The 22,213-nt window shown below is 42.4% G+C and overlaps 1 protein-coding gene and 1 long non-coding RNA gene across 2 annotated transcripts in view; one reads left to right on the top strand and one right to left on the bottom strand.

Moving 5' to 3' along the window:
* LOC138349739 (uncharacterized) overlaps positions 1 to 22,213 on the top strand; it is a 1,021,949-nt gene that overhangs the window by 860,233 nt on the left and 139,503 nt on the right. The gene's annotated exons all lie outside the window — the stretch shown is intronic.
* LOC138364124 (uncharacterized) lies at positions 8,077 to 10,327 on the bottom strand. Its single transcript, XR_011228311.1, has 2 exons — positions 9,676 to 10,327; positions 8,077 to 8,679 (listed from the first exon to the last, which is right to left on the bottom strand). It is a non-coding gene; the product is annotated as an uncharacterized lncRNA (long non-coding RNA).

Genomic DNA, 22,213 nt, shown 5'->3' with positions numbered 1-22,213 from the left:
GGAAGACCTTTGAGTAGCTGGTTACCGTTTCCAAAAAAATATGAGCAAGTTTGTTTGGCAGAATGTGTGTAACAATCCATGTTGTGCCGATTGTACAAGATTGTACACTGAAAGATGGTGAATGATTCCCTCCCTGAGGATTCTCTCCATGAGCTTGCAGATATGAGATGTCAAGATGATTGGTTGGTAGGTTTTATACCGAGCTCTTTCTGCATTTTTGAAAATAGAGGTGACATTTGCCTATGTCCAATCTAGGGGGACTATCTCTTGGTCTCGAGATTGTGTAAAGTAGTTTCAGCTATAGGCACAGTTCTTCTGCCAGTTCCTTTAAGACTTTGTATTGGATTTAATCCAGGGGTTTTCGAGTCTTTTAGCCTGTCTGGAGTGCAGTCACCTAGTCTCATTGTCTAAGATTTGTGCAGATTTATTTTTTTCAAAATGCTGCATTCAGATGTTACTTTATCTAGCGGCACTTGTGCTTTATTCATAAGTGAAAGACCTGTGACGACTACTGCTATATCATCGGCATAGTTTAGCAATTTAACTCTTGTCATTGTCATGGAAACCAGGTTTTCTATATGGATGTTAAAAAGAATAGAACTGATGACTCCTCCTTGTGGAGTTCCATTTTCATACAAGTGTAGTCTGACACTTGGCCTTTCAGCTTTACTCTGGCATACCTGTGACTAAGAATCTTTAATCCATGCTAGCATTTTTACCTTGCCACCATTTTATAAATAACGTGTGTAAAAATGCTTGTTGGCTTTCAAGTTTGAATGCTTTTTCTAGATCAGGGAAAATCACTATAACCGAACCTGAGTCGACTCTTCCTAGTAATGTTGCTATGCAGTTTCCAGTTACAACTATAGTAAAACTAAATAAATTCTTAAACAAGTCTCCAGTCTTTCACAGTATCCTATAAGACCATCAGTTCTGAAATTTGATTAATAAATTATGTTAACGAAATTGGTCTAATTGCCAGGGTCTTTCGTGTTAGTAATCGGAATGATGTCTGCTTTCTTGCAAGAGGTCGGGAGCTTGCCGAGCTCCCAAGATGTATTGATAACGTACAATATCCCTTGTTCTCCAGCAGGACCTGCGTGTACGATCACTGAATATGTAATGTTATCAGTACCTTGTGTAGTATCATTGCCACCTTTTTTGGGTCAGATTAGTTTTTGTTTAGCAAGGAGTCACATTCGTCATCTGTTGCTTTGCTCTTGCGAATGGACGTCAACCTCTCCTGTTTTTCCTTTCTGCTTTCTGATCATTGCAGGAAGCAGGTATTAAGCTTTTCCTGTAAACTGAACAGCAAGTCACTCAGCCTCCTGCAGTGGTTAAATACATGCATGTTGTCGAGGTGGTCGACCTAACGTTGTTTTAATCTGTCCCCATATGTTTCCAAGACTACTATGCTCATTTAGAATGACACCAATCAAACCATCTTGCCTCCTTTAACTCTTTAAAAACTAGTCAGCTTCAGATATCACTGCTCTTAGCAGAGTTCTTCCTAACAGTGTGCGGTTTCTCGAGATGTTTTCTGTTGACTCTGGGGTTTTGTTCTTTATCCTCATTACTGTAGAACCAATAGTTATTTCGTTCTGTTTCCTGTGATGACTGGAGTAACTGCTTCAGCAGCTGTAATGGCTTCCTCTAGATTGGTCTCGTGTCCGAATCCTTGGGTGGCTAGTATGTAGCATGCCATTTTTCAAGTTCGTCCTGGTATATATTCCAGTTGGCCTTTTACATTCCACGTAGGTTGTACCAGTGGTGTAGGAGTTTTTCTTTGTTTAGTGTTGTGATAGTAGCATAGCGGTCACTGGTGATCAAGTTTACTTCACACTTCGCCTGATGCTTGAGATCAGTTGAGAGCAACGTAAGAGAACATCCTTGAATGTGTAAATGTTCTCCAGGGTTGAGAAGTGATCAAGTATTTCTCACAGAACTTTAGTCAAATCGGCTAGCCGAGTCACACCTACCTTCTGATATGTGCATTAAAATCCCAGGTAATAATTATATCATGCACCTCCTTGACAAGCACTTCCTCTGCTGTTTACATATAAGGGCTTGTAGACGTTATATACGAGGAGCTCAATATTAGCCATATTCACTGGTACTGCTAATACCTCTACTCATCCCCACACGGAACTGCATCTTTTTCCTTGCTTTTATGGTGTTACTTGACAAGGATCATTAACCCTTCTCTCCTTTTCACGAGGTATAATTATTGGGGATAACCAGTTAATCTGAAGGATTTCGTGGCTGGTTAGACAGTTTCTTGCAAAACTATTATATCTGCTTTTGTACCGATTGCAGCTTCCTAAAGAGTGGGGTTTAATTCCAAGACCCTCTATGTTTCAATGAATTCGTAATGAAGAGACAGCGGTTTCTGTTGGCGTTGCCTTTCCTAGAAAACTCCCCTTGGGAATCGACAACCATATTCTCCACTTTTTTTTTTTTTTTTTTTTTTTTTTGAGATATATACAAGAGTTGTTACATTCTTGTACAGCCACTAGTACGCGTAGCGTTTCGGGCAGGTCCTTAATCCTATGGTCCCTGGAATACGATCCCCTGCCGCGAAGAATCGTTTTTTCATCCAAGTACACATTTTACTGTTGCGTTAAACAGAGGCTACAGTTAAGGAATTGCGCCCAGTAAATCCTCCCCAGCCAGGATACGAACCCATGACATAGCGCTCGCGGAACGCCAGGCGAGTGTCTTACTACTACACCACGGAGACTTCGCTAGTAGTGTAGCTGCAAATCGGAATGAATCAATTGTTCATGTCTATCTCTTGTATTACAAGATATCGTTGCTCTTGATTCTCCACTGTTTCGTGCAGATGCTTTTGCGGATCTTGATAATCTGATGTGACTATCCCACTGTTATTGGTAGGCTGTATGCCCATGTGTTTGTCCTCCTGTGCTCCGTCTTGTCTTGTATCGTTTCTTGTGTAACTGTGGTCTGCTGCACGATCGTTATTATTACGCAAGCGATTGCAAGAGTTTTGTTACGAGGCATTCTGGGTCAACTGTAAGCAATTGTTAATGGTCTTTGCCATGATCTTTAATGTTTTTCAGCTAGACCTTGTGTAAAACTAAATCTGTTTTGTTGATTCCGATAGTGATTGTATTTTATTTCCATGTTGTAATTCTGCAGTGGGTTTGTGCATTTTCTGATTTGGAGTTGTTAAGTAGTGATGAACTGTGTTCTGAGGGTTGGCATCTGTTGTGGCTGAGTGTTTCAGACGTTAATGTTGGTATACGTACTGCTGATCTGTGATTATCCTGACCTTAGCTGTCTGCATCTTTACTTTCCGTGTGGTTGTTCCTCAAGAATGATATTTCCTCAACTTGGACATTTGGCTGTTGTGGTCTGGTTTGCCTTGTGCTTAGTTGTACAGTTTTTGGTTGGATGCCTCAGGTTGCGCGCGCGCGCACACACGGGGGCACACCCACCCAACTTTCCTGTCCGGTGCAGCGTGTTTGATGGTGGTCATATTTCTGACACCTGAAGCAGCGCAGGGGTTCCATCACGTATGGACGGTCAATATATTCCCTAGTTTCCAAGATTGAATGTTTCCAGCACATGTCCTGTAACAGTCACCAGAACCTGACGTGTCACTGCTTTGTCCATTTTTGTGTGGCACTGTTTTGCATTCAAGAATTACACACATAAATCACAATTGCGTGATGCATCAAATGAACAAATCCACAAATCCAAAAGGCTGCAGGATCCAGTAAGTTCAGTAGAACTTCGGTTTCAACTCCTTTTACCATGTCGTAGCTCAGTCGGTTAAGGCAGCATCTGGGTTGCTCTTTGAGTCAGGTTCGAATCCTCGTCACGGCCCTTGTGGATTTGTTCATTCAAGAATTGCTTGTGTTCTAGTATTGAATCCTGTGGAAATTCGACTGGATATCCCAACACCACAACTTTTGTGCGTCTTTCGGAAGGATCCAGCTTTTCGAAGCATTCAGGTATTCCGTGGAGAAATGTTACCGTTTCTAGGTAATTTGCAGTCTTTTGTCTGGTTGTGTCATACTTTCACGTTCACAGTAATGTTAAGTTTTAGCACTGGTTGCCTCTTTTCCATTTCCGTTACTCCGTCAAATGTTGTAGGAACGTTGTCTGTCTTCATTATGGTAATTAGAATTTTGCAATACGAAGTCTGCAATTTGGTAAGATATGCAGTCTGACACTGTCTAGTGTGAGACTGGTGCTGTCTTCTCTATGTACATTATGTCGGGATTCTTCCTGGTAGAAGTACTTTGTATAGCCTCGATAGCAGTTCTCTAATTACTGTACCTCGGTGTACTGTGCTCCCTCGTTGTCTGAAAAGTACTTCCATTTCCCTTTTCTCCTGACTTCCTTTTGACGTCTCCCTGTCAACCCGGACCTTATTACAGAGTCTGACCCCACGTCAGAGACACCTGCCAACCGGGACCCTATTACTCCAGTAACACCTGCGACTACATCATCTGCAACAATACTGCCACCAACTGCTCCTGCAGACATCAACCTGTCTGATGACGACTCTACTGACTATGTCGACATTTTAGACGACCCTGACGATGTCGACTCTGCCATAATCTCGTTACTCCCAGGCCAACCAGCTTATGATACTCCAGCAATAAGAAAACTATCAGCAACGTAACACCGAGCATGGATCTCCTGCATGTCGACGGCTCACCAGCCGTATATTCAACTATGTATGAGGAACACTTACGGCGTGCGCCAGGAAACGAGTGCGTGCTTAGACACGACCTAATTTTCACGGAATATGACGAAAGCACACTGTCAGCCGACCTCTCTCCCGGAGACTACACCCAGTACAAAGCCAAACAACAAGCCAAGAAAAGGAAAAAAAAAACTTTGCATGAGGATGCAGACCTAAGACTCACTGAGGGCAGTTGGCCTCACTCCCCTCTTTAGGGGGATGGGGACCTAATTTTGCTCGTTTTGAGGTGGTGGAATCCCTGCAAGCTTCAGAGCAGACCGACGTGGAAGACAGAAGACGGAAGACTCCAGCTCAAAAAGAAGAAAGAAGACGCCACACATCAAGAGGAAAGAAGACCTCACATCGCCGCCCCTCCCTCGGGACCCTGCCCACTAGCCTAAGTCAGCCAGGTGTTCAGGAAGCCTCATGTTACGCCGTGCAGCTGGGTTTAGCCCTGGCTCTGTCTCCAACTCCGATGTTTCCTCTCACCCAAGCTATTCTTCACCTATACCCACTTTAAAGCTCACCCCAATGGGTACCTTGTCCTATATTTAGTTCGTTCGTAGGTCATGCTCGTAAGAGCAGCGGCCGTCCCACGAGACGTTAATCAATTTTAACACCGTTATAAAAGTATGTTCATTCCCATACACAATTTATTATACAATAAAATTCATTGTATATTAGGCGTCCATTATGTGATTATGTTTTTTTGGTGATTATTTTTGTTAGTAGTACAGTAGTGAAACATTTACAGACTTGCTATTCGAGAAGCAGATGTCAGTGAAGCACTGTTCGAGAATACATACATACATTGCCAAGGCCCCCCCCCCCCCATCAGTAAAATAACAATGATTGTAATCCAGCCGCCGAACCTCTTGTTTATCAATGAAAAATAGGCTTACACACAACTCGTCCTCTTGTCTGCATTCATATATTTAAACATGCTGTTCATTCAAAATTGGAATTCTCAAATATAAATTAATATTGTTAAATGTAAGGATGCGGTGTATATTCGGATATTGGTTAAGTTAGGCGTTTAGTTTCTCTTGGTGATTATTTGTATCTGTAGTAGATGGGTGAAGCATTCACAACATTGTGGTTCAAACAAAAGTCGTCAGCGAAGCACTGTTCAAGAAATGTTTGAACGTCATCAGTGGTGGCTTGTGTAAACCGTTTTTCTATTCATAAACGGGGGTCTGACGGGTGCATGGAATGGACTTTAGCCTTTGTTTATGAGGACGAGTTGTTACACAGCTCAACTGATCACGTTCGAACATTTCTCGAACAGTGCTTTGCTGATGACCCCTGTTCGAATCCCAAAGCTATAACTATCACCCAACGTAGTTCTAATGCATATAATGGCCAACAGAACCTTAACACCTAACCTTTGACTAACTTTACATTGAAATTATAATATGAACTCTTGAGAAACCAGTTTTAATGCACAATACGTTAATACCAATGAATGCATCCGGCCTAGAGCTTGCTTCCTTCGGAACATTCTTTGTTAGCTTGTTAAAGAATGAATATCCTCCAGTGACATTAGTAACAGCTCCTTTCCCAGACCATATGCCACTTGACGAGTCTGGTGTCCCTGCTCTTAAAACCTTTATCTACTGTCATAGGCGCTCCGGCCGTTATATAATATTTACTTCCCCCAATAAGGGGAGATACTGCACTAAAAACAAATCAGGAACATCACGTTACCCCATCCCGAAAACACAAACGTTCACGTTTAGCACTTAACAGGGCCTGCCGCATGACCATAATTATTTTGTCGATATTTGTCGATTTGCAGAAATGCTGCAGCGCTCGTGGACTACCAATAACTTGTCCAAGATGCGGATGATGGCCACGTAGCTGCAAGTGCTCAGCCTCCAGAAACTGACCGACGGTATGTTCAGCTTGCTAGGTTTAGCCCCGGTACTTTCCCTTCATGCTAAACGTTTCTTCTTGCCAGAGTACGAATACGAAAAATACAGGAGAAGATGCCCATTGGGGCGAGCCTTGAAGTGGGGACAGCTGAAGAGAAGTCGGTGAGAGGAAATGCTGAAGTTGAAGAGAAAGTGCCAGGGCTTGACCCAGCTGCGTGTCAGTATGTCGATGCTGCAAACAACCCAACAACTGGCTAGGTTGGGAGACGGGTCTGGAAGGCGGCAGTGGCAGTGCTTCTACATTCAAGGTGGAGACAATCTGTCTTCAGGTGGTGTCTTCTATTTTTTCTTGCTTCGAGTAATCATTTGATGTTTTTCTTTGTACTCTGCGTAGTCTGGTGGGAAAAGGTCCTTTAACAATGTGGTTTCGTCGCATTCAAGTAAGATTACATCGTTCGATAGAATGTACTTTTGGTTTGGATTATTCAGCAAGCATTCTGCACACCTCGTGTTGAGTATTTTGCTGGTGATAAGCGTCTATATTCGGGAGATCTGGGTGTCAGGTTTTTGTCACGTTCATCATGGAGTGTAGAGACTCTTGGAGACTCCGCTGGTATTGAGGGTGGTGAATGTGCTTCAATGTCCTCTGGTGCTGGGGGTGATGATTGTGCTTCAATGTCAACAGAGTCATTTGAATCATCAGAAGACATGGTGAGGCCTGCAGGAGAAGTTGGTGGCAGTATCGTTGCACATGATGTAGTCGCAGGTATGACTGGAGCAATAGGGTCTGGGTTGACAGGCGTCTCTGGTGTGGGGTCGGACTCTGGTGGAGAGGAGCTATCGGTAAACATGGCCTCTGGTATCACAAAGGTCGGAAGGTTGTCGAGCTTGTACAAGTCGTTCAGTGTTTTGTACCGTTTCTAGAGATCTCCACCTGACATTTCTGATGCGAAGTGAATCACAGCTGTCGGGGGAGGCTGGTGGCGGTGTGAGTGAGGATGGCTGGCTGGCTTGGTTGCGAGGTTTCGTCTGGGGCTCTGAGTGGCTGGCGGGGGGGTTGCTGGTCCAGTAGTATTGTTGCGCGCCGCTCGTGGGGCCACTTGGAGTGCAGGAAAAGCTTCTTTTATGTTGAAAGCTTTCGGTCTGGGCCGTCAGTTTCCTTGCCTGGCGTCAACCATCTTCTGAATTTCGCCTTTCCTGGTGGGGCAGTTGTGGGAGACGGCCGTGTGATCGCCTTCGCAGAGTATACAATGTTGAGTAGTGGCGTTGCAGGTCCTGTATTGGTGGTCGCCAGCACAGATGCTGCATTTCTGCAGCGGGTTGGGGCACTCCTGAGAGTAGTGGGTGTACTGGTAACACCAAAAACACTGACGTAGGCGGAAATAACGCTGCCTAGCGATCTGGTGGGGTGTGCAGGCCACTCCAAAGCATCTGAGGCCGTTGTCTGCCGCGAGAGTAGCCTCTGCCGGAGTCTTGAGGGTGACCTTGAGGGTGGGCTTCCCGTTCTCACCCTGCTGGATGAGGTGGGCCGAGATGGCTGTGAGGGATTGATTCTGAGCGTTGATGCTCTTTGCGATCTCAGCAATGGGTTGCTCAGCAATTAAGTCGCTCACTCTTTAAATGAAGATTGTCCTCACTGCTTCGACAGATGCAGTGAGGACGACAGACTAACAAAAGTATGGATAGAGATAGGGAAGGGAGGGGAAGAGGATTGAAATGTAACCAAAATTGTTAGCGCAACATTAACCGTATGATACACCACAATTAAATGTTCATATTATGGGCCTGGTTTTTTGTTTACCACTCTGAAGTGGTTAACACATGGAGCACTTTAGACTATACCTATTAGAAGATCACCGCTTCAAGGAATAGTGTGTACCTATTAAAATTATTGGACTTGTTCTCTTCACTTATTGTACTTGGGTGCGAATATGTATCTACTACATAATGACCAACTGCAATTCACGAGAAGTTTTTGCAAGTAACTTTATTCTCTTCATACCTGCAGTGCCGTTGTACGAGACAAATTTCTTGTATATGGTTAACCATAGCTGCAGTGCCGTTGTACTGATGCACCCTCGTACATATCTGAAATTACACATTAAATATATAAAAATACTAAATTGAAAATCTTCATATAAAGCTTTAAAAATATCCCGCAAGACAATCGATCAGCTCAGACTTTGGTTGATCCATAAAGCCAACTTACCACAGAATGGCAAAACCCAACCTCAGACATGACTCGTCCACAGCCCGTTCTCATCACAACGGCCCAGTGGTCGTTAACCCGGCAGCCAAACATGAACGTGACGAACGCTTCACATTTAACGAGTCCTCGGTCTATACTCGTTCGTGCACTGACCCACAACAGTTCACACATTTTAACACTAAACTAGTTTTTGTTATGTTACCTATTATTTATTAGGCGAGGGAGACAGGTTGGAATACACTCACGTACTGTAATTTCCTTCAACAACTATCATAGAACTATACACTATTTAAACATACTTTAATTGTTAGTTATATTCGACAAAATATAGTACTTGGTTACACAGGACGTTAATGTTAATTAAGGCGTCTCTGGGGTTGGCGGCAGCGTGGACGACACTGACTCAGTATGGCTAGTTTCATTCACATAGGATGGCGCTTATGCGACTCTTGTTAGGTTAAAAGTCTTTGGTCTATATTTCAAGGATTGAAATCTGATAGTTCACAATAAACACCTTATAACTGCCAGAATTTAACTAATAATTTTGTAAACCATTTTCAGCTGCTTATGGTCGAACGTTAAATTTCACAACGTTGACACTAGTCGCTGTTGTGGAACAGTTAATCACATAGGAATTGTTTTTGAATTTAATTTTGTTGTAATTAGCTTCATCAAAAGTTTTAGGCTAGGTAAAAGTCTCTACTAATAGACAAAGGTATATTACACAATATTATATCAAATGAGTAAACCAGAGTCAATTTATTATAAATAAAGCTTTAACATGTTGTAATTATGCTTAGACAATCAGCAAATATAGGCCATTCTACCAACAGAACACAATGTGATAAAATAACTAATCATCTAGAGTAACTTGCCTGTAAGCCTGGCGCAGGTAACCTCATGCACAGGACTGTCCAGGTGACTAATTTAGTAAAACCAATGAGGCGGGCGCTGAGCAGCACCTCTCCCCACGCCGGCCCGCGCCACACTACCCGCCGCGCCTCTTGACTAGCTTGGCCTGATGGGTCAACTACCTGTGACGTCATTCACCTCACCTGACATGAGTCCGCCTCACATACAAATAATTCACAAGTAAAATCACTTCAACAATATTAATAGAGTTTATTTCTATTAATGTGAAGTATGAGCAAGTGTGAGTATGTATTAAAAGCACATACTTCACTACAGGACATTAAACCCACTACCACACCCACCTAGTAGCTTGGAAGCTCCATATCGCCTTCTGTTGAGCTCAACCCCCGCAAGCACAACCAGGTGAATACAACTAGGTGAATATAAGAGGCTTTACCGGCAGTGACCATTACTTGTAGCTCCCTCATGCTCACCTGTAGCTCCCTCGGACACGCCTGCAATATAAAGACCCTTTTAAGTATGTTTCGAGCAAATTAACTAGTGCATAAGACTTTAAAATATCTGTTCACATCTATACAAGTACAAATATGTAAAGGATATTTGTAGACATTCTGTAGACAATAGAAAAGGAATAGAATGTAATCATAACCATTCCCCCAAAAAATGTTAAAATATACTAAGGAAAGGAAAATGTAGCTTTGAATCAACTTGTAGATTTCTCCATCCTGACATGTACGAATCCTCACTCGAGGAAAAAAAAAATGCTACGCCCTCAGCTGGCCATACTTTCATGCGGAAGGCACAGAACGCTAAACAGTGGCAAGCAAGAAAATGGCTTTGGAGAAAAGCCAACAATTTATTTTATACCCAGGCGAAAGAGGTTTCAAAAGGTAGAACAGTGTGTATGGAACTGGTTGACCCACTTGCATACCAGAATCACGCATGCAATTACACCCCACAACAGAGCTACAGTTACGACAGGCAACAACCCTGCAACAATCAGTACTGGTCAAAATAAAACCGACCTTCCCACACACAATGGACCTCCCGGAAAATTCTTCGTCAAATTACCCCCAAATAGAGTAACATCGTTCATCTTTACCGACATACAAGATCTGAAAACAAATGCAAAAAAGTAAGTACCGTTTCTAAATTGCCTCCCCCCCCCCAACCCCCGTCACCGAGTCAAATGCAGTATTTGGACCTTTCACAGAAACCCATGCAGGGGAACTCTTTGACAGTGAGATCTGGATACCAGAATATAATCTATATAGATATGATAGGGTAAATAGGCCACATGGAGGAGTAGGTTTGTATACAAGAGAGGACATTGTATGCGCTGAGCTGCTTAACGTTGCAAATGAGGTGGTAGTTAACTCTAATGGTAGTAAAAAAAAAAATTGGTTATAATTCTAATATACAAACCTCCAGACGCAACGGCTGAGAAATTCACAGATCAGATAAAAGCGAGAATAGTCTCGACAAAATGGTAAACCCAATAAATGACATCTTCCAAGGTGACTTCAACCTGCCCAGTCTAAGTTGGAAACTTGCGATCAAGAATACTATATCACGAAATCTATCTGGACAGAACCAACCATAGAGTAGAGAACTACTTAGATTCTGTGACAAATTTTCACTCATCCAGCAGGTAAGAGTCAACTAGTTACGACAATATTTTTGATCTGAACATCACAAACAAAGGAGATAATCAAGGACATTACAATCTCATATACCACATACTTAGATCACAAGCTCATTGAAGTGCAAACATCAATACCTGTAATAGGCCTAAAACAATGATCATGTATGACGGGTTATTCAATAAATTCAGTTTTAATAAAAGGATAGATTGGGAAAAGATATACAGCGAACATAAAAAAAAATTACATTGAATATTTTAAGTAATAATAATCCTACACAAGACAGAAAAACTGACTTCCAAAGAATATAAAGTGTCTAAACCTTGGTCCTTTGTTGAAAGCCAGACAGAGGACCAACGTAGAAAGAAAAATAAGTTTTGATTTTAAAAAAATTATAAAAATAAAAAAAAAATAACTGCTAACGAGACACGACTATCTCAACAATAAAAAAATCAAATAAACGGAGTTCTAAAAAATCTAGCAAAGATTAAAGCAATCATATCAAATTGAAGAAATGCAATTAGAACACAAAAATGGAATTCAAGAGAAGAAAAACAATATTCCTTCACATATGCGAAAAAAAAGCAAAAACCACTCTCAGTATTGGACCTATTCTTACAAGTGAAAGGTCGAACAGACGGTGACAAAGAAATTACTGAAATCCTAACAAAAACAGGAGGGGGCATGTTTAGCACCCCAATAAATATTCAAGAAGCTGTCTGGATCATCCATGAGAGCGGACGATCCAGAAAGCTTCTTTATGCGTGATATCCAAACTCCTGAAAATATAACAGATATAAATACGAATTCTTAAGATTTTAAGGAGAAATTAACAACATGCCCATGCACTCAATATTTATAAGGAAATGCTAAGTGTCAGTAGCATAGTGTGGAGAAAGAGCTTGCACACAGGGGAAATACAAGATTCGCTTAAATCAATAGATTTCAAAAATTTTGCTCCTCTTTACAAGGGAAGAAGCAAAGCAATGGTTGAGAATTATAGACCAGTCGCACTTAGGTCCCACATAAAATTCTTTAAGAGCGTGATCAGGAGGCAGGTCTCTAGTTTTATGGAGACCTATGACCACCTCAACCCCGGTCAACATGGATTTAGATTGGGATGATCATGCCTCTTGCAGCTACTTTATCACTATGGCAATCACTGAGGCATTAGAAGAAAAACAGAATGCAGATTTGGTATACGCAGACTTCACAAAGGCATCTGATACATGTGACCATATAGTGTGATAGCATACAAAATAACGTCAATGGAAATATCATATAAAGTAGGACGGTGGTATTAAAATTTATGTGGAACAGAACACACAGAGCAACAGTTAACCATATAAAATAGAGTTCAAGCACAGTTAAAAGTTCTACCGCAGGGCAGCGCTTGCACCACTTTTTCCTTATTCTCATATCAGATATTGACATATAGAAGTCACAGAGTCGTATCGACTTCTGCAGATGACAAAAAACAGCAAGAAAATTAATTCTGTTGAAGACATTGATAAACTACAGACACATAATAATTAGGTTTTTGACTGGGCGGAAAAAAATAGCATGTTATCAGAGATAAATTTCAGGTACTCTGGTATGGTAAAAATGAGGACATTAAACAAAATAGTGCACAAAACACAATCAAATCTGCCCGTAGTGGAAAAGCATAATGTAAAGGATCTGGGAATAATAATGACTGACGACCAAACGTTAAGGAGCATAACAAAGCAATTTTAGCATCAGACAGAAAAATGAGAGAATGGATCATGAGAAACGTCAAATCCGGAGATCCCATCACAATGGCTGTACTATTCACATCACTCCTCCTGTCCGTCTTTAGTACTGTTCAATACTAGCTTCACCCTTCAGAGCAGGAGAGATTGCTGAAATAGAGTGAATACAGAAAATATATACGGCATGGAAAACGATAAAGCACCTAATTTATTGGGATCATCTCAAAGAGCTCTACATTTTTTTTTTTTTTTTTTTTTTTTTTTGAGATATATACAAGAGTTGTTACATTCATGTACAGCCACTAGTACGCGTAGCGTTTCGGGCAGTTCTCCCTAGATCTCCCTATGATCTCCCTAGAGAGGAGACGAGTGAGGTATCAAATAATATACAAATGGAGGGCATGGTCCCAAATCTACACAGTAAAATAACAACATACTGGAGTTAACGATATGAACGGAAAATTCAGTTCAGAACCATTGAAGAGTAGGCCCAAAGGCACAATCAGAGAACACTGTATAACCATCAGAGGTTCACAGTTGTTCAAACATACTCCCAGCGAGCATAAGAAATATTGCTGTAACAAATGTGGACATCTTCAAGAGAAAACTTCACAGAGTTAATGTAATGTTTTAAGTATGTAGGTACTGTTGTAGGCATCACAGTAATAGTGATATGGTTATGGCCATTGGAAGCTGTGGCTGCTGGTGTAGCCGCTTCAACGTGAATTAGGTCGATGTACTGTTGCAATATACAACATAGGAGAAAGTATGAGGTAGTGAATCAAGAACTACATCACTTATCAAATGGTGGAGGAAAACAGTGGTAACACACGAGTAGTCAGATTGTGGTCACACCGAGGTGTGGTCAAAGATTAAGACAGCCTTAGGTCACGTAAGCAAATGTTACAGCGAAAAGGTCACAAAGGTTGATCCAAAGTTCTTGGAAACAAATAGATAAATATTTAATGTAATTATAGCGTCCTTGGGATGCTGGGTGTGGTGGTGAATACAATGACCAGCTGGAGGGCAGTCTTGTGGAATCTGCGGTTTCATCAAGTATTCCTCTTTATCTGCTTGTGGCAGTGACAGACACCAGCCTAATGTGGGGACCCGATGTGATCTTGTTGACTCCAGTCGAGTCTTTAATGTGTGAGTATTGCATGGGAGACTAACCGGGTGTGGAGTGTTGTAGTGATGATTCTGGGTTAGGAACTTAGAGGTCACGAGTTGCAAATGATGGGCAGGTTTGTCTAGTGCGTTTATTGCCAAGGGTTGCCAATTTCCAGTACAAACCTATTGGTACACCTCAAGGGTCTAGGTGGATTAAAATAGACTGTATGAAGTTAACAATTTATGAGGCTAATGATATACAGTAGGGTAAATGTTGTATTCAGAACGAATCTGGGTTTGAGTTTACGACAGACAACAATAAATGAAAACACTACCAAACGTCAATGTATGAAGAAAACACGGAACAATTAACAATAGAGGAACAATAGTGTTCCAGTACTCATATAGTAATTACAGAGTTCAGCATACCTTAGCCCAGGAGGGCGAAAGTCAGTCAGTATGGGACATTCTACAATATAATGTTCAAGAGAATGCATGTTTTTTCTTTCACAAAGTTGACACATTGTGTACTCGACATTTGGGTTTTGAGAAAGCTGCCAGATAAGTCTATATACCAGGCGTATTCTGGCCACTATAACATCACATTGCCGGGTTCTTGTTCTATTAGTCCCATATGTGAATGTCTCCTCACGATATCTATCATAATATTTTATGCTACAACTTTCAGGTCTTCGAGAATTTGTTAGGTCGGTGAGATTTTCATTAGATATTTGTTTAAGTATTCTCTTTGTCACTGCTAATGAAACACCCATATCAATTTCTACCACTGGTTTTCTGCAGGCTGACTTAGCAAGCATATCAACAGTGTCATGCCTTGAGATGCTAACATGTGATGGTATCCATAGGAATTTAATCTCAACTCTGTTTTCTTTGGCAGCTAAAACATTCATTCGAATATCACTGACTATTTTCTGGGTGTCACTACTATGTGCGTTCAATGCCAGGAGTGCACTCTGCGAGTCACAGTATATAAGTCCACTGCCTTTGTCTTTTAAAAATTCATTAGCAAGGTATATGCCTGCAAGTTCGGTTTGAGTTGTACTTGCCCAGTCATTGACGCGCTTCATTGCTGTATGTACGAGAGAAGATTGTTCATATATGTTACATGCACATCCGGTACATCCCATGCCAGCCCATTCACCATTAATTGGTGTACATATTCATTCACTCACATGTTTATTTGTCTCTTTCTTATAAAATACATACACACACACACACACACACACACACACACACACACACACACACACACACACACACACACACACACACACACACACACACAGGGACAAGTGAACTAAGGAAAAGAGCACAAGAAGTTAACCCAGATGTAATCGGACTCACTGAAACAAAACTCTCTGGAATCATAACGAATGCCGTGTTTCCCCAGGAGTATACAGTAATAAGGAAAGAGAGGGAAGGTAGAGGAGGAGGCGGCCCTACTCATGAGAAGGGAATGGAGTTTTAAGGAGATGGCCATCCCGGGCTGTGAGGAGTTCAGAGACTACATAGCAGGCACCATAACAATGGGAGGACCAAGAATAGTAGTAGCAGTAATATACAACCCTCCACCAAATGACAGGAGACCCAGTCAAGAGTATGAAAACAACAACAAGGCAGTTAACACTATAATTGAGAGGGCAGCCTCTGCTGCCTGTAGAAATAGATCCCACCTGCTCATCATGGGCGACTTCAATCACGGAAAGATTGACTGGGAGAACAAGGAACCGCATGGAGGCGAGGATACGTGGAGAGCCAAACTATTGGAGGTGGTGACAAGCAACTTTTTAACCCAGCATGTCGGAGAACCCACAAGGATGAGAGGCAATGACGAACCAGCGAGACTCGACCTAGTCTTCACTCTGAACGACTCCGACATAAGAGAAATCGGTTTTGAGGACCCAGTAGGAATGAGCGACCACAGTGTACTGGTGTTTGAGTACTTGATTGAAGAAGGGTTATTGAACTCGAGGAGGGATACCGAAACCAAAAGGTTAGCATACCGAAAGGGAAACTATGAGGGGATAAGAAAATTCCTAACAGATATAGCATGGGAAACAGAGCTCAGGGGAAAGACGGCCCAAGATATGATGGATTACATCACGCAGAAGTGCAAGGACGCAGCAAACAAGTTTGTCCCAGTCCAAAAGGAAAACAGAGAAATGAAGATGAGAAACCCATGGTTTAATCAAAGATGTAGGCTAGCTAAGCAGCAAAGTAAAAGGGCATGGAGAAACTATAGGAATAACAGGACACTGGAGAGCAGAGAAAGATACCAGAATGCCAGGAATGAATATGTCAGGATGAGAAGAGAGGCAGAAAGACAATACGAAAATGACATCGCAAGCAAGGCAAAGACTCAGCCTAAATTGTTGCATAGCCACATTAGGAGAAAAACAACAGTAAAGGAATAGGTTATGAGATTAAGGATAGGGGCGGAAGGATTCACTACAAATGACAAGGAAGTGTGTGAGGAATTGAATAAGAAATTCCAGGAGGTCTTCACCTTAGAACAAGGAGAAATTCCAGAGGTAAGTGAGGGAATAGCTAACCAGGAACCACTGGAAGAGTTTGAGATTACCAGTGGGGAAGTAAGGAAGTGTTTACTAGAGTTGGACGTGACGAAGGCTATAGGCCCAGATGGAATCTCCCCTTGGGTTCTAAAGGAAGGAGCAAGAGAACTGAGCCTACCACTCTCCATAGTGTATAACAAATCACTGGCAACAGGGGAACTGCCAGATATTTGGAAAGCAGCTAACGTAGTCCCGATATACAAGAAAGGGGATAGACAGGAGGCACTGAACTACAGGCCAGTGTCCCTAACCTGCATACCATGCAAGCTGATGGAGAAGATTGTGCGAAAAAAACTAGTGGAGCATCTGGAGCTAAGGAACTTTGTAACACAGCATCAACATGGGTTCAGGGATGGCAGGTCCTGCCTCACAGGGTTACTTGAATTCTACGACCAGGCAACAAAAATAAGGCAAGAAAGAGAAGGGTGGGCAGACTGCATATTTTTGGATTGTCAGAAAGCCTTTGATACAGTGCCACACAAGAGGCTAGTGCGAAAGTTGGAGATGCAGGCTGGAGTGAGAGGGAAGGTACTCCGGTGGATAGAGGAATACCTAAGCAACAGGAGACAACGAGTCTGTGTGAGGGGTGAGGTCTCAGATTGGCGAGACGTCACAAGTGGAGTCCCACAGGGGTCAGTCCTTGGACCTATACTGTTTCTGGTATATGTAAATGATCTCCCAGAGGGTATAGATTCGTTCCTCTCAATGTTTGCCGACGAAGCAAAAATTATGAGGAGGATTGAAACAGAGGATGATAGTAGGAGGCTACAAGATGACCTGGATAGACTGAGTGAATGGTCCAACAAATGGCTGTTGAAGTTCAACCCGAGTAAATGCAAAGTAATGAAACTAGGCAGTGGAAACAGGAGGCCAGGCACAGGATACAGAATAGGAGATGAAGTACTTAATGAAACAGACAGAGAGAAAGATCTAGGAGTTGATATCACACCAAACCTGTCTCCTGAAGCCCACATAAAGAGAATAACGTCTGCGGCATATGCGAGGCTGGCTAACATCAGAACGGCGTTCAGGAACCTGTGTAAGGAATCATTCAGAATCTTGTACACCACATATGTAAGACCAATCCTGGAGTATGCGGCCCCAGCATGGAGCCCGTACCTTGTCAAGCACAAGACGAAGCTGGAAAAAGTCCAAAGGTATGCTACTAGACTAGTCCCAGAACTAAGAGGCATGAGTTATGAGGAAAGGCTGCGGGAAATGCACCTCACGACACTGGAAGACAGAAGAGTAAGGGGGGACATGATCACAACCTACAAAATCCTCAGGGGAATCGACCGGGTAAACAAGGATGAACTATTCAACACTGGTGGGACGCGAACAAGGGGACACAGGTGGAAGCTGAGTACCCAAATGAGCCACAGAGACGTTAGAAAGAACTTTTTCAGTGTCAGAGTAGTTAGTAAATGGAATGCATTAGGAAGTGATGTGGTGGAGGCTGACTCCATACACAGTTTCAAATGTAGATATGATAGAGCCCAATAGGCTCAGGAATCTGTACACCAGTTGATTGACGGTTGAGAGGCGGGACCAAAGAGCCAGAGCTCAACCCCCGCAAGCACAATTAGGTGAGTACAATTAGGTGAGTACACACACACAAAGGAATCTTTCAGAACATTATGTACCACATATGTCAGACCAATCCTGAAGTATGCAACTCCAGCATGGAGTCCATATCTATTCAAGCATAAGACTAAGCTGGAAAAGATTAAAAGGTTTGCTACCAGACTAGTACCCGAGCTAAGAGGTATGAGCTACGAGGAGCGACTACGGGAATCAAACCTCACTTCGTTGGAAGACAGAAGAGTTAGGGGGGACATGATCACCACATTCAAGATTCTCAAGGGAATTGATAGGGTAGATAAAGACAGGCTATTTAACACAAGGGGCACACGCACTAGGGGACACAGGTGGAAACTGAGTGCCCAAATGAGCCACAGAGTTATTAGAAAGAACTTTTTTAGTGTCAGTGTGGTTGACAAATGGAATGCATAAGGAAGTGATGTGGTGGAGGCTGACTCCATGCACAGTTTCAAGTATAGCTATGATAGAGCCCAATAGGCTCTAACCTGTACACCTGTTGATTGACGGTTGTGAGGCGGGACCAAAGAGCCAGAGCTCAACCCCCGTAAGCACAATAAGGTAAGTACAATTAAGTGAGTACACACAAACTCATTGTTAATTTTCCCTGGAACACAACCCGACAAACCGTTTAACAACCAGGTACCTATTCACTGCTTCGTGAAGAAAATCGTTCAGTTAAGGATTGGTGCCTAGTCAATCCGCTCTTCTCGGCTAGCCAGGATATGAACCCAGGCGAAATCGCTTGAGAAGCGCGAGGTGAGTGCCTTGCCACTGATCCACAGGGACTGCCCAAATATGAATGCCATCAGCAGCACTAGCAGTTGGTGTTACCAGGCAGGTTACCCATCCAATTACTAACCAAATTGAAAGTTGCTTAACTTGGCTAATGGGACGAGAAGCAGTGTCCTTTAAGTGGTAGTATGGCCGTTGTTATTGTATACAAGTGGTAACCAATAACTTGTCAGTGAGTGAGTGATGATAATGGTAACTGCGGCGGAGGATACTCACACATACCAGCCAATTCTCCATTAATGATAGTACTTATAGCAACTATTTAGTCAAAGAAACCAACCAAAAGTGGACTATTGCACCAACATGGAAATATTTGGATGCCATTGATCTCGCACAAATTGCTCATTAATGCCTCACGCTGGTATTTAAAGAACCTAAACAATCCTCTTCAATGAACGAATGACTACTCTTAGGCCTTGGATTATGCTCTCTTAGGCTTCATTGACAGTACTTATAACTTCTTTTGAGTCGGGAGACAAGTACACAGGCAGTCTATATATATACATGTTAGGTTTATATAGTGGTCTCCAACACCCCACCCCACAAGGTCACACTAACCCTCACTCACCAGGATGCCAGTGGGTCACTAACTCCTGGATACCTATTTACTGCTAGGTGAACAGGTACATTAGGTGATAGGAAACGCTACGAACAATTACTGCCCTGCCTGACCGCGATTCGAACTCTGTAATCCCATATTGTGAGTCGAGAAGGAACACATTATTCATGTTACATATGTATGTGTAGTCACCTCTTTGTGAGAGGAGGATCAAGCATTAATCTTAGAGTCTGCCTTTTAAGCCGTCGGTTGTTTATAGCAATAACTCCTGGCCTATTTCCTAACCTAACCAAGCCTAACCTATACTCTACCCTAACGTATAACCTACCCCAATCTATAGCCAAACCTAATCTAACCTAACCTAATCTAAATCTAACCTAGCCTACACCTAACCTAACCTAACCTAACCTACACCTAAACCGAACCTAAACTAACTTAACCTAAATAACCTAACCAAACCTAACCTAACCTAACTAACCTAACCTAACTAACCTAACTAACCTAACCTAAACCTAACCTAACCTAACCTAACCTAACCTAACTAACCTAACCTAACTAACCTAACCAAACTTAACCTAACCTATCCTAACTTAACCTAACCTAACCAACACCCACCTCGCAAGATCAAACACCTAAACTGACCCTGACCTAACCCTCACCACGATGCAATCCTACCAGAAGCTCACAACTGGATACCTGTTTACTGCTCGGAGAACAGAGGCATTAGGTGATAGGAAACGCCACCAATAATTTCATTCCTGCCTGTCCGGGTTTCGATCCAGGAATCCCTGATTGTTAGTCTAGAAGGAACACATACATGTTTCATATCTCTGTGTACTCACCTATTTGTACTTGCAGGACCAAGCAACAGTTTTTGAACGTTGACATTATAGCCACCTGTTGTTTAAAGCAATGACTCTTGGCCTATTTCTCTGTCATATCAACTTTTAAAATTATGAATGGAGTTTGCATCTACAACTGTGGGTTTTTGTAAGTTTGTTCTCACCTAGTTGTATTTGCTAGGTGATCTTTGAACTAGGTGAACTAGGTGAACTTGGTGAACCTACAGATCTTTGGTCCCACCTCTCAACCATCTCAATTGCTCAAGTAGTTTTTCCAGAAGTTATGTAACTCATAACTCTCAGCTCTGTTGGAAAACAGGCTGGGGCTGCATATTCAATGATTTGTCTCCCATAGGTTGAAAAAAAGGTTACTTCTTCTTCATACAAGTTAGAAATGTACTTTGAACTAGTAACTACTCTAGTCGGCCTAGTAGACCTAGCCTAGCCTAGTAGACCTAGTCGGAGAGGCCTTGTGATCCTAATGATCAGGCTGCGTTCGAGCCTGTCGAAACGGTAACAATTACAGGGCACAGATCCCTCTCCTGTAGCAGCATCACTTGCGATAGATTCTCTGGATGATTGACCTTCTGGCAGTTCTCACGTTAACAAATTTAAAACTGTTTTTTGACAAACAAGAAACGCCACATTCCTTTGATGTTTAAATTTTTTATCTCTGTCCGTGTGTGTGTCTTGATTCCTATGTGTCTTGATTCCGTTCGTGTCTTGATTCCGTATATGTCTTGATTCCGTATATGTCTTGATTCCGTATATGTCTTGATTCCGTTCGTGTCTTGATTCCGTATATGTCTTGATTCCGTATATGTCTTGATTCCGTATATGTCTTGATTCCGTATATGTCTTGATTCCGTGCGTGTCTTGATTCCGTGCGTGTCTTGATTCCTTGTGTGTCTTGATTCCGTGCGTGTCTTGATTCCTTGTGTGTCTTGATTCCGTGTATGTGTCTTGATTCCTTGTGTATCTTGATTCCGTGTGTGCCTTGATTCCGTGTGTGCCTTGATTCCTTGTGTATCTTGATTCCGTGAGTGTCTTGATTCCGTGTGTGTCTTGATTCCGTATATGTCTTGATTCCGTGAGTGTCTTGATTCCTTGTGTGTCTTGATTCCGTGTGTGTCTTGATTCCTTGTGTATCTTGATTCCGTGTGTGCCTTGATTCCGTGTGTGCCTTGATTCCTTGTGTGTCTTGATTCCGTGTATGTCTTGATTCCGTCTGTGTCTTGATTCAGTAAATGTCTTGATTCTGTGAGTGTCTTGATTCCGTGAGTGTCGTGATTCCTTGTGTGTCTTGATTCCGTGTGGGTCTTGATTACGTGTTATGTCTTGATTCCGTTTGTCTTGATTCCGTGTGTGTCTTGATTACGTGTTATGTCTTGATTCCGTGTGTGTCTTGATTACGTGTTATGTCTTGATTCCGTGTGTGTCTTGATTCCGTGTGTGTCTTGATTACGTGTGTGTCTTGATTCCGTGTGTGTCTTGATTACGTGTGTGTCTTGATTCCGTGTGAGTCTTGATTCCGTATGTGTCCGTGTCAGTCAGAGTCTATGAGTGTCCGTGTCCGTGTCAGTGTCCCTGGGGTTTTGAGTCCAGGATGCCATTTGTGTCCCCTCAAATTGCCTCCCTTATCTCCACCTATCTTATCAATCCCTT

This window comes from Procambarus clarkii, chromosome 12, assembly GCF_040958095.1.
Source record: "Procambarus clarkii isolate CNS0578487 chromosome 12, FALCON_Pclarkii_2.0, whole genome shotgun sequence".
Taxonomy (NCBI): Eukaryota; Metazoa; Arthropoda; class Malacostraca; order Decapoda; family Cambaridae; genus Procambarus; species Procambarus clarkii.
Note: the sequence above shows the minus strand (reverse complement) of the source record. Positions and strands in the feature narration are given on the sequence as shown.